Consider the following 10,783-nt stretch of genomic DNA (forward strand, 5'->3'; position numbering starts at 1 on the left):
CTGGAGAAAGATTGAGAAAATCCAGAAGCGTTTTATAACGTATAACCTCAAAATTAAAAGCAATACACCCTATCCTATTCTCCTTATAGAAGTGGGTCTTTCCCCTGTCGAGAGCCTAGCTATGACTAGGCTTTTGTTGTACAAGCACAAACTCAATAACATAGGAGACCATAGACTTCCTAAGCTAGCTTTAAATTCCAACCAAAACCACCTAAGGCTCAAACAAGGTTGGTATAAAGACACCAGGGCCTAGTTAAACCATTGGGAGATCGACGAGAATGTTGCATTGCAAAACATTAATAACATTAAAAATATTGTTACTTCTAAGTTCAAAGAAAAAATGTGGTGTGAGAAATATTTAGCAGCTAAAAGAAAATTAAGATATTATAAGGAGGTCATTAACCCCACACTAGAAGATCAAAAGCATCTCTCTGTTTTAACTAGCTCAAAGAAGAAAATTAATATAGACAAGATTAGAACGAACTCTCACAAGCTCCATAGTGAAATGGGTCGTTGGGCAGTTCCTAAAACACCATGGATGGAAAGGATCTACCATCTCTATGAGAATATGAACATCGAGGATGAAAATCACTTCCTCTTAGAGTGCCCCGCGTACAACCACATTAGATCTCAGTTTCATAATCTTTGTTGCAATACTGACCTTCCTAGCCTTTTACGATGTCAAAATTATAGTGAGCTCAAGAGGCTTCTCTCCAAGTTTTTTGAGCATAGGAATAAAATCTTAAATCAAACTAGATAATTCGTTTCTTTAGGTCCGATAGACCAAAATTTGGTCTTAGTGGATGTTAACCACCACCACCACCATCATCATCATCATCATATATATATATAATTCAAAAGCGGCTTCTGTGATGATCTGTTTGACAAAAAACCTTTCCACAAAAATCAAATAAGAGAAAATCTCGTCTATGCGTGTTTCGAACCAACTAGTGTGATTCCATTAATATTATTGTAAATATTTTAAAATGAAAATTTTATAATTTTTGTTAAAAAAAAAAAGTAAAAATGATTTTAAAAAATTACAATGTTTTAAAATTGTTTCATATTAAATTTTAATATTAATTGTTTCATATTAAATTTGAATATAAATTTTAAGATAAGCACTTCATGGTCCCTTCTCTTTATTCCTAAACCCCTAGTTTTTTCTCCCCTCCTTTATTTCCTTAGCCTGTCCCGATTTGTGTTTGTATTTGTTTATGATCTCCTTTCTTTTATATGTTTTGATTTTTGTTTATATTGTGAATTTTATTTTTATTATTGAAATGATCGATTTTATTAATATTATTAGTATATATTTTTTCTCTTTCTTAATATATAGATATAGTTTTTAATTAAACAATTATTTAATATTAATATAATTTTTAATATATAGGGTTATAAATAGTTGAATCTTATTATATTATATGATGAAGTATTAATGATTATCAAAGTCATAAAAGATTTTTAGATAAATAAAAATAAAAAATAAATAACTAAAATTAAATTTATAAATAACTAATTAAATAAATAGCTTATTTTAATTATTTATTTGAATCTTTTAACGTTTTATTTTATTATTTTTTTGACCCTTAAAAATTATGAAGCTTGATAAAAGCTCGAAAGACGTCGACCCTAAAAAATTTATGTGATTGCTTAAAAAAATTTGTTTAAATTCATTCTTATTTTAATAATATTAATTTTTTCTAAATTAATTAAAATAAAAATTTATTGTTCGTAAATTAGTTAAAATAAAAATTTATTCTTATTTTAAGAATATTAATTTTTCAATTTCATTTTCATTATTATTCTTTTAAGAATGATAATTTTACCTTAGTTAATTTTTTTTTATAAAAACTAATCATTATTCCTCTATTAAAGTTGTATTTGATATGAGATAAACAAGCAAACGATCACATTTTGTAATACGGGTTTTAAAGCTGGTTGAAACTATAACGAAAGTTAGAGGTCCACCTATTTGATTGGAACTTTGCTTATGAAACTTAATTTTGGCATTTTATTAATCAAGATTATAGAAAATGTATGATTTACCAAGGACCCTTGTAAGAATTAAATTGGGATGGAAGAGAGAGTAAATCAGGCTTCTCGACACTTAAATTAGAACTTTGGATGCCTTAATTTTACAGGTGATTGACCAAAGGAAGTAAGAAACTTTGCAAATACAATATACATTGGTTATGGACATGGAGGATTCCAGTGTTTCTTGCAGTTTAGTTTTGTATGGTGGTGAGTAATAGAGATGGAAATTATTATATTTTGTAATTTTGATAAGGAAGTTATAGGCATTAGTATAAAGAATATATAACTAAGTGTTTTATAATAAGAAAGAAGTGTCATTGGTATATTTACAGAATTTAAAATGACATCATCTAATTTATAGATGAAATGATTTTTTCTTTTTTTTGTTAACAAGGGAATCGACCACTGGGACAGCTTCACAACTCGTGTAACACGGGATTAATTCTGGCCACCACCACTATAACCCCTGGGAACTGTGCCTGCCTGCTATAACACAGTTCTAGGTAAGTCCGGGGATTTGAAATCGTGACCTCAAATACAGAGTCCGCTTTACAGACAAACTACACCGCAGCGCGATTACCAACTCGCCTACCCCGTGGGGCTAGATGAAATGATTTTTTCACGACATATTTTATGGTTAATTTTAACAAAAAAAACTGATCAATATTTTTAAAAACTTGATTTTAAATTGTTTAATTTGTAGAATTACAGTGACTCTTAGGTTTTTTAGGGTGTTGAATCGATTTATGCATTCAAAAATGGATTTTAAACAACAAGAAAAGCACATTATTTCTTAAAATTGTTTTGTCCATGAAAAAGCCTATTTCCTTTATAAGTCATTCTTTATTGAAATTGTTTTTCCCGTGAAAAAGTCTATTTCCTCTATATGTCATTCTTTCTTGAAATTGTTTTGTCAGTGAAAAAGTCTATTTCCTCTATAACTTAGGTGAAAAAGTATATTTCCTTTATAAGTCATTCTTTCTTAAAATTATTTTGTCAGTGAAAAAGTCTATTTCCTCTATAAGTTAGACTGCTGTTTAGAATGTCTTATATATGAATTAAATTTCTAACATAAATTTTTTGTGTTTATAATAATTAAAAATTGTTTAGTGAACACAAATTTCTAATATTTATCACAATTATATGATTTATATAAAATCTAGATAAATTTTAAAAAAATATACATTCACAATTTTTATAAAAGGAATTTTTATTACTTAAAAAATAAATTGAAATAACAAATATATTAAATTTCTAAATATAGCCCACTAGGGGTAGAATAGATAATGAGATGGTGTTTTCTTAAGATATTCCATGGTGAAAAAGCCACTAGTTCAAAACTCTATGAGCACTGGTGTGGCCTACGGCGAGCGTGATCCCCAAATAAATTTAACGACTTAGATGCCCCTCAGTCCTAGCTACTCAAACCACAAGTTATATGTATTCACATTACCTAACAAACAAACAATTTTTTTTAGAATATAATACCTCCTGATATTAACTCAAACTATAAGTTAAACATTTCCACATTACCTAACAAACAAAATCCTTCTCAAATTAAAAGAAGTGAGACAAATATGTTACATATAAAATCTCTCAAAAATACATATGAAAAAGACCTCCTAACAAACAAAAACCTTCTCAAATTAAAAGAAGTGAGACAAATATGTTACATACAAAATCTCTCGAAAATATATATGAAAAAGACCTAACAAACAAAAACCTTCTCAAATTAAAAGAAGCGAGACAAATATGTTACATACAAAATCTCTCAAAAATTTATATGAAAAAGACCTCCTCACTTTCTCTATTCACATATTATCCATTCTATTTCACAATTTTATATTTTTTTAAACCCTCAATGCTTAATGCTTACACTAAGCCTAACTTCAATGATAGTGACTACCTAACTTCACGTGATCAGGAATCAATTGAAATGTCTTTTATTCTCTTGTAGGTCCAATATTCATGTGTTAAAGCCCAGCAAAAAATAAATAAGGAATAGACCAGGGATACCTTGTGTCTAGTCAATTTAACGTCTTAAATTGCTCTATATAAATTATCAATCCGGGTATCGTAAACAGATGAAGTGTGGTGCACCATATGTGTTTAGTTAACCCTTTTTCTTACTTCGTTGTTTTATAGTTTGGGGTTTTGTTTTTGTTGGTCTCCTAAAGTATTTTAATGCAATGGAAATCCTAATTTAAAGTTTTAAGAATACTTTTAAAGATCAAGTGTGGATATATAGTTGAAAACAAGGTTTATGCTTCTTATGATATTTCCAAACTTAGCACTTCAAAGATCTCAAAACATGTTATCTATAAAATCAGAACTTGAACAAAAGTGTAAACATGCAGCTACATAAATCAAGCTAAAGATGAAGTACTGAAAATGAGGTTATTGTCTCTGCTGTCCATCTAATTACAGAAATAAAATCTAAACTACTGCACTCAAAACCAAAAATTGCAGACTAATGAAAGCAAAATCAAAGTATTTCACTTATAATCCAATAGCTCTCCAATTAACTTCTCGGGTTAAGCCATGGCACCGGAGATAACATCAAATAACATGAAGAATTGATATCTAAATTACCTACTTGCAGATTAATGAAAGCAAAATCAAATTACTTCACTTATAATTCGATAGCTCGCTAATTAACTTCTCGGGTTAAGCCATGGCACCAGAGATAACGTCAAATAACATGAAGAATTGATATCTAAATTACCTACTTGCAGATTAATGAAAGCAAAATCAAATTACTTCACTTATAATCCGATAGCTCACCAATTAACTTCTCGGGTTAAGCCATGGCACCAGAGATAACGTCAAATAACATGAAGCACTGATATCTAAATTATCTATTTGCAGATTAATGAAAGCAAAATCAAATTACTTCACTTATAATCCAATAGCTTGCCAATTAACTTCTCGAGTTAAGCCATGGCACTGGAAATAACGTCAAATAACATGAAGAACTTGATATCTAAACTGGCTAATAGCAGCAAACAAATCTCACTGAAATCAAAGCATAACAACTAAAATTTAAAAGCTAAAAAGTTCAGCAGAGTAGCAAAGCTCGATCACTACTTGATGCAAAAACTACATTAAAAAGCTCGAGCAAAAACTAATAAGCAAATACAAGAACATGTAAAGAAAAATTAATCTACAATCAACCAGTTGAACACACTTGCATGAATTAAAATTGCATGAATGGAAACTCTAATCTATCAAACTTGAAAGCAATCAAATGACATACTTGAATGAAATGAAAGAAAAAATACGAAGCAAAATCTACTCTCCCTTACATTCTAATATGCTCCATGACATCTACTTCACATCTCCTTCCATGTTGAGAACATCAAAGCTTTATTCAAATTCTTCAAAATTACAAAGTACAACAAAGCTCTCCAAATCTTTCCAAAGCCATCAAGGAATAACTACAAATTCCAAGTTAAAGAACTAAAAAGCCAAGCTATTGATGAACCATAGTATTGTAACAAAGCTTATTTATAGCCTATGAACCTCCATAATAAAGTGGGGGTGGAACCTCTATAGTTAAAAATCTTGTTACATGTTTGTTTGGTTTTTTTTTTTGTAAGTTTTGTTACATGTTTTAAATGTATACATGCTTACTTAATATTAATTATTTTTAATAATAATAATAACAATTGCTACATTAGTTTAAATATAGCTAAATTAAACATCTAACATTGTGATTTGATAGATGAATGATAGATTTTTGAACATTAATTAGATAAATAAAATACAATATATTTTTTTAATGATGATGATGGTTAACGTCCACTGAGACCAAACTTTGGTCTATCGGACCTAAAGAAATGAATTATTTAGTTTGATTTAAGATTTTATTCCTATGCTCAAAAAGCTTGGAGAGAAGCCTCCCGAGCTCACTGTAATTTTGAAAACGTAAAAGGCTAGGAAGGTCAGTATTGCAAAAAAGATTTTGAAACTGAGATCTAATGTGGTTGTACGCAGGGCACTCTAAGAGGAAGTGATTTTCATCCTCGATGTTTGTATTCTCACATAGATGGTAGAACCTTTCCATCCATGGTGTTTTAGGAACTGCCCAACGACCCGTTTCACTATGGAGCTCATGAGAGTTTGTTCTAATCTTGGCTATATTAATTTTCTTCTTTGAGCTAGTTAAAACAGAGAGATACTTTTGATCTTCTAGGGTGGGGTTGATGACCTCCTTATAATATCTTAATTTTCTTTTAGCTGCTAAATCTTTCTCACACCACATTTTTTCTTTGAACTTAGAGGTAACAATATTTTTAATGTTATTAATGTTTTGCAATGCAACATTCTCGTCGATCTCCCAATGGTTTAAGCAGGCCCTGGTGTCTTTATACCAACCTCGTTTGAGCCTTAGGTGGTTTTGGCTGGAATTTAAAGCTAGCTTAGGAAGTTTATGGTCTCCTATGTTATTGAGTTTGTGCTTGTACAACAGAAGCCTAGTCATAGCTAGTCTCTCGATAGGGGAAAGACCCACTTCTATAAGGAGAATAGGATAAGGTGTGTTGCTTTTAATTTTGAGGCTATACGTTATAAAACGCTTCTGAATTTGCTCAATCTTTCTCCAGGATTCTCTAGAGATGCTACAACCCCAAACCTTACATCCATATAAGATAACCGGAGTGACTAAAGTCTCAAGGAGGAACTTCTTTCTATCCCACGTTACGAGGTTTGTCGTTTTACAATTATTTTTAAGACCAAAATAAGCTTTCCATCCCCCATTAATCCTTTTCTCAATGCTATAGTTCCAGTTGAGCTTGTGATGAATATCAATTCCTAGGTACTTATAGGAAGACACTTCCTCCAAGTTACTATTGTCATACATAAAATTAGCGTAAGTGTCGTTCTTGGATTTGATAATCATAACTTTTGTTTTGTCAGTGTTAACAATCATACCCATGGTAGAGCAAAAATCCTTAAGAAGTATAAGTTGCTTATCAAGATCAAATGGGCACCTTGCGAGAAGAACAATATCGTCAGCGTAGAGAAGAAGGATGATGAATATCCCAGCTAAGATCGTGCCAGCACATCCTACTTCCTCTAAACAACCTTCTAGCTTGTCGATGTAAATGCCAAATAGGGTAGGGGAGAGGGGGCAACCTTGTTTAACTCCGATATTACACTTAATATCTTTCGACCACCCCTCATTACTCTTTAACTTGGCAATTACATTCTCGTATAACCTTATAGCGGAAGCTCTCAACTTAAAAAGAACCTTTAGCTCTTCTAATTTGTTCCAAAGGTTGTTTCTAGGAACCGTATCGAAAGCCTTTCTAAAGTCCACAAAGCAACAAAATAGGTTGGATTTATCATTGTGGCATTCCTCCACAATGATCCTAAGCGTAACAAGGTGGTATGTTGTTGAGTGCTGCTTTCTAAAACTCGCTTGGCCTTTAGCCCGCTTACCTTCACTTTCAAGCCATATGCTCAACTTCCTTTCCAAAATAATACCATATAACTTGGCTAGGAGAGGGCTAATCATAATTGTCCGATAATTAGAGAGGTTATTCGTATCCCCACTTTTAAAATTAGGGATAATGAGGCTTTGATTCCATGGTTTAGGGAACCCTTGCTTGACCGCTTGATTGAAAAGTTTGTGAATGTGGGGGATGAGGACAAGACCTCCAATTTTTAAGATTTCTGCCTGGTAACCTTCAATGTCCTTAGCTTTCCCATTAGCCAAGCGATTAACCCCAAAATAAATGTCTTCTAATGAGAAAACTTCTTTCATTGTGAGTAGGGTTTCAAAGTTATCCATGTCATAAAGCTTTTTAAGATAGGAATTCCAGTCGTGTAAAGCAATTTTATTATTATCTTTAGTTTTCCTAGTTAGAATCTGCCTCCAGAATTTCATAGGAGCTACCTTAGAGAGGTGTAAGAGATTCTCTTGTCTTTTATGAATATACTGCCTTTTCTTCCTTTTAGTTAGGGCTTTGTATATTTTTATCTTGCTAATTTAAGAGATTCATCAACAACTTCCTTAATTGCTCTCCTCACACTTTTACAATCTTTGTCATACCATGGGTTGGTTTTGATATTTCTTTTATTACTTGAAACCTCAATTGAGAACTTGCTAATAGAATATGAGAGGGTTGTAGTAAAATTATGATAGAGATCTTCTATGTTGTCTATACTAGATAAAGGAAGCAAATTAGTTTTTAATTCATTTAGAAAGAGATCTTTTTTATTTCTATCAAAGATTAACTTCTTTTGGCTATAAGGATTATCTTCTATGGGATCTCTATGCATGACAAAATTGAGAGTTATAAGTAAAGGTCTATGATTAGAGTCAAGCTTGTGGTCGTTTAAGATGTCAAAATTTGTTATTTCATTGTATAGAGGGAGATCGGAGATAACATAGTCTACCACGCTGTTACCAAGCCCATGGATGCAGGTCATCTGGCTAGAATTGGGCCACTTCTTTATACCGTTGCAAATTATGAGATCCTGAGCACTACATAGCTTGACTAGCTCCAACCCAAACACATTCTCCCCGAGATCTTCAAAGCTCCTTTTGTACTGGCTAGCCAGAGGAAGGTCTTCGTCTAACCAAAGAGGATTAGGGTCGGAATGGTTTCTTAGAAGAATAGCTTGGTTGCTTGAAGTTCGAGCATTAAAGTCACCCATTAAAAGGATATTGCCTTCATTCCTTAGGCTAGAAATATCATTCTCTAAACCAATGTAAGGACTATTTTTATCTAGATTCCTTTTCTTATAGAATCTAGAATTGATGGGGGGGAAATAACAAATTGCTATGTAGGTCTTTTTATCATAAATGCCAGTAATTTCTATCCAACTATATTGGTTGTAAGGGTCGTTTTTATAAATCCTAGCATGGGGAGAGATGTTCTTCTTAATGTAACAAGTTATACCCCCGATGAGATGTTCTTCTTAATGTAACAAGCTATACCCCCGATGCCTCTACGGGAGGATCGCTTATTCTAAGTAGACCATAATGTAAAGCCATCTATGTTAGGGACCTTAGATTCTTCATGCTCCCAAGTTTCAACAAGCAAAATAATATCAACATCATTCGAGATCCAACTTAGCTTGGGGCCTTTGTTCCATGGAAAGCCCCAATAGTTCCAAGAAAGAATCTGGAGCATGTTGAATTGCTACTTATTATTATCTTTTTGGTTTCTATCTTCAAAAACGACTTTTCTATTTCTGATTATTGCCCATTTTCCTTCCTTCCTAGCTTCCTTTACCTTTTGAACCTCCTTTCTCAATTCTGCTTGATCTTCTGGAATGAGATCTTCATTTATAAATATTCTTGTTCCTTTTAGACTTGAGGTTTTACTAAGTATGTCATACTTATGGTCAGTAGAGCTCACCTTTATTCGGATTAGCCTTCCTTTATTCTCAGTTAGTTTCCCCAACCTTGTTGCTTCTGTGAGACACGTTGTTTCAATTTGTAATCTGTTATGTAATTCTGTCTGGGCTATGGCTAAAGTATCCTCGTCTACCTCCTCTTTCAAACCGAAGATTATAAGGTTCAAGGCCCTTTTGTTACGCTCATGGTCTAATTCTATCAATTTTTTCATTTCATCTTTAATTGGTTTGATATCTAATTTACCTGCCACACTATTTAGGGTGAGGCGGCTATTAACTTTTTCTTCTAGCTCTTTAATCATGTCCTTCATTTTAAGACTCTCTAAAGTATCAGCATCTACTTGCTGGGATGTTTGGTTCATATCTTGGTTTTGTTTTTCTATAACCTGCAACCTAGTCTCCATTGTTTCCATCTTATTCTCCAATAGTTCTATTTTATTTTCTATTTGTTTTTGGATCTTGCCTTCAAGAGATGTGAATTTATTTTCCAGCATGGTTGCTAACTCCGTTTGTAGCTTAACTTCTCTTTCTTTTCTATGTTTCTCTAAAGACTCTATATACTCATAGAGGCTCTGTAGAGTAACTGTGCTAGGTCTACCTTTGGTAATCTTTGGTAATTGTGGTGAATTATTCATACTTGAAAATATATGAGCAGATATGTATTAGAAAAATATAAGGAATGTGTGTACCTGATATCAGCAAGTCGGACCGCAGACGCACGTGCCCCAGATTGTTTTTCTATTACTGCAAAGAGATCGTGAATTATTACCGCAGAGAGATCGTAAATTATGACCGCAGAGATCGTAAATTATTACCATAGAGAGATTGTAAATTATTACTGCAAAGAGATTGTAAATACATCACCCTAAATTATTACCGCAGAGAGATCGTAAATACATCACCCTAAATTATTACCGTAGAGAGATGGTAAATACATCACCCTAAATTATTACCGCAGAGAGATCATAAATACATCACCCTAAATTATTACCGCAGAGAGATCGTAAATTATTATGATTAATATACATTTAAAATAAAATGATTTTACATTTAAATTTAATTTAAAATGATTTTTTTTTTTTTTTTTTTTGTAAGCTAGGGTGGTACTCTTTCTATTACTAGATCAAAAGAACATTACATCATTTCAAAAATGTTGCAGCCCGCCCACATGGGGAAACCGGGTGAGAATTCCATCTATAGTTTTTGATTGCTGCCCAAAAGTAGAAGGTCCACAGTCTGATAATTTTAGCCAAATAAACAAGGCAGTCCTGTGACTTCCTAATGCTACTAGTCTGCACTACTTTCTTTTCTCTATCTAAGACATGCAAAAAGCTGTAACCAAAAAAACTACTAGTATTCCTAAACATATCTCAAGTCA

This window comes from Pinus tabuliformis, chromosome 8, assembly GCF_031772625.1.
Source record: "Pinus tabuliformis cultivar Carrire ecotype Pingquan chromosome 8, CPIR1, whole genome shotgun sequence".
Lineage (NCBI taxonomy): Eukaryota > Viridiplantae > Streptophyta > Pinopsida > Pinales > Pinaceae > Pinus > Pinus tabuliformis.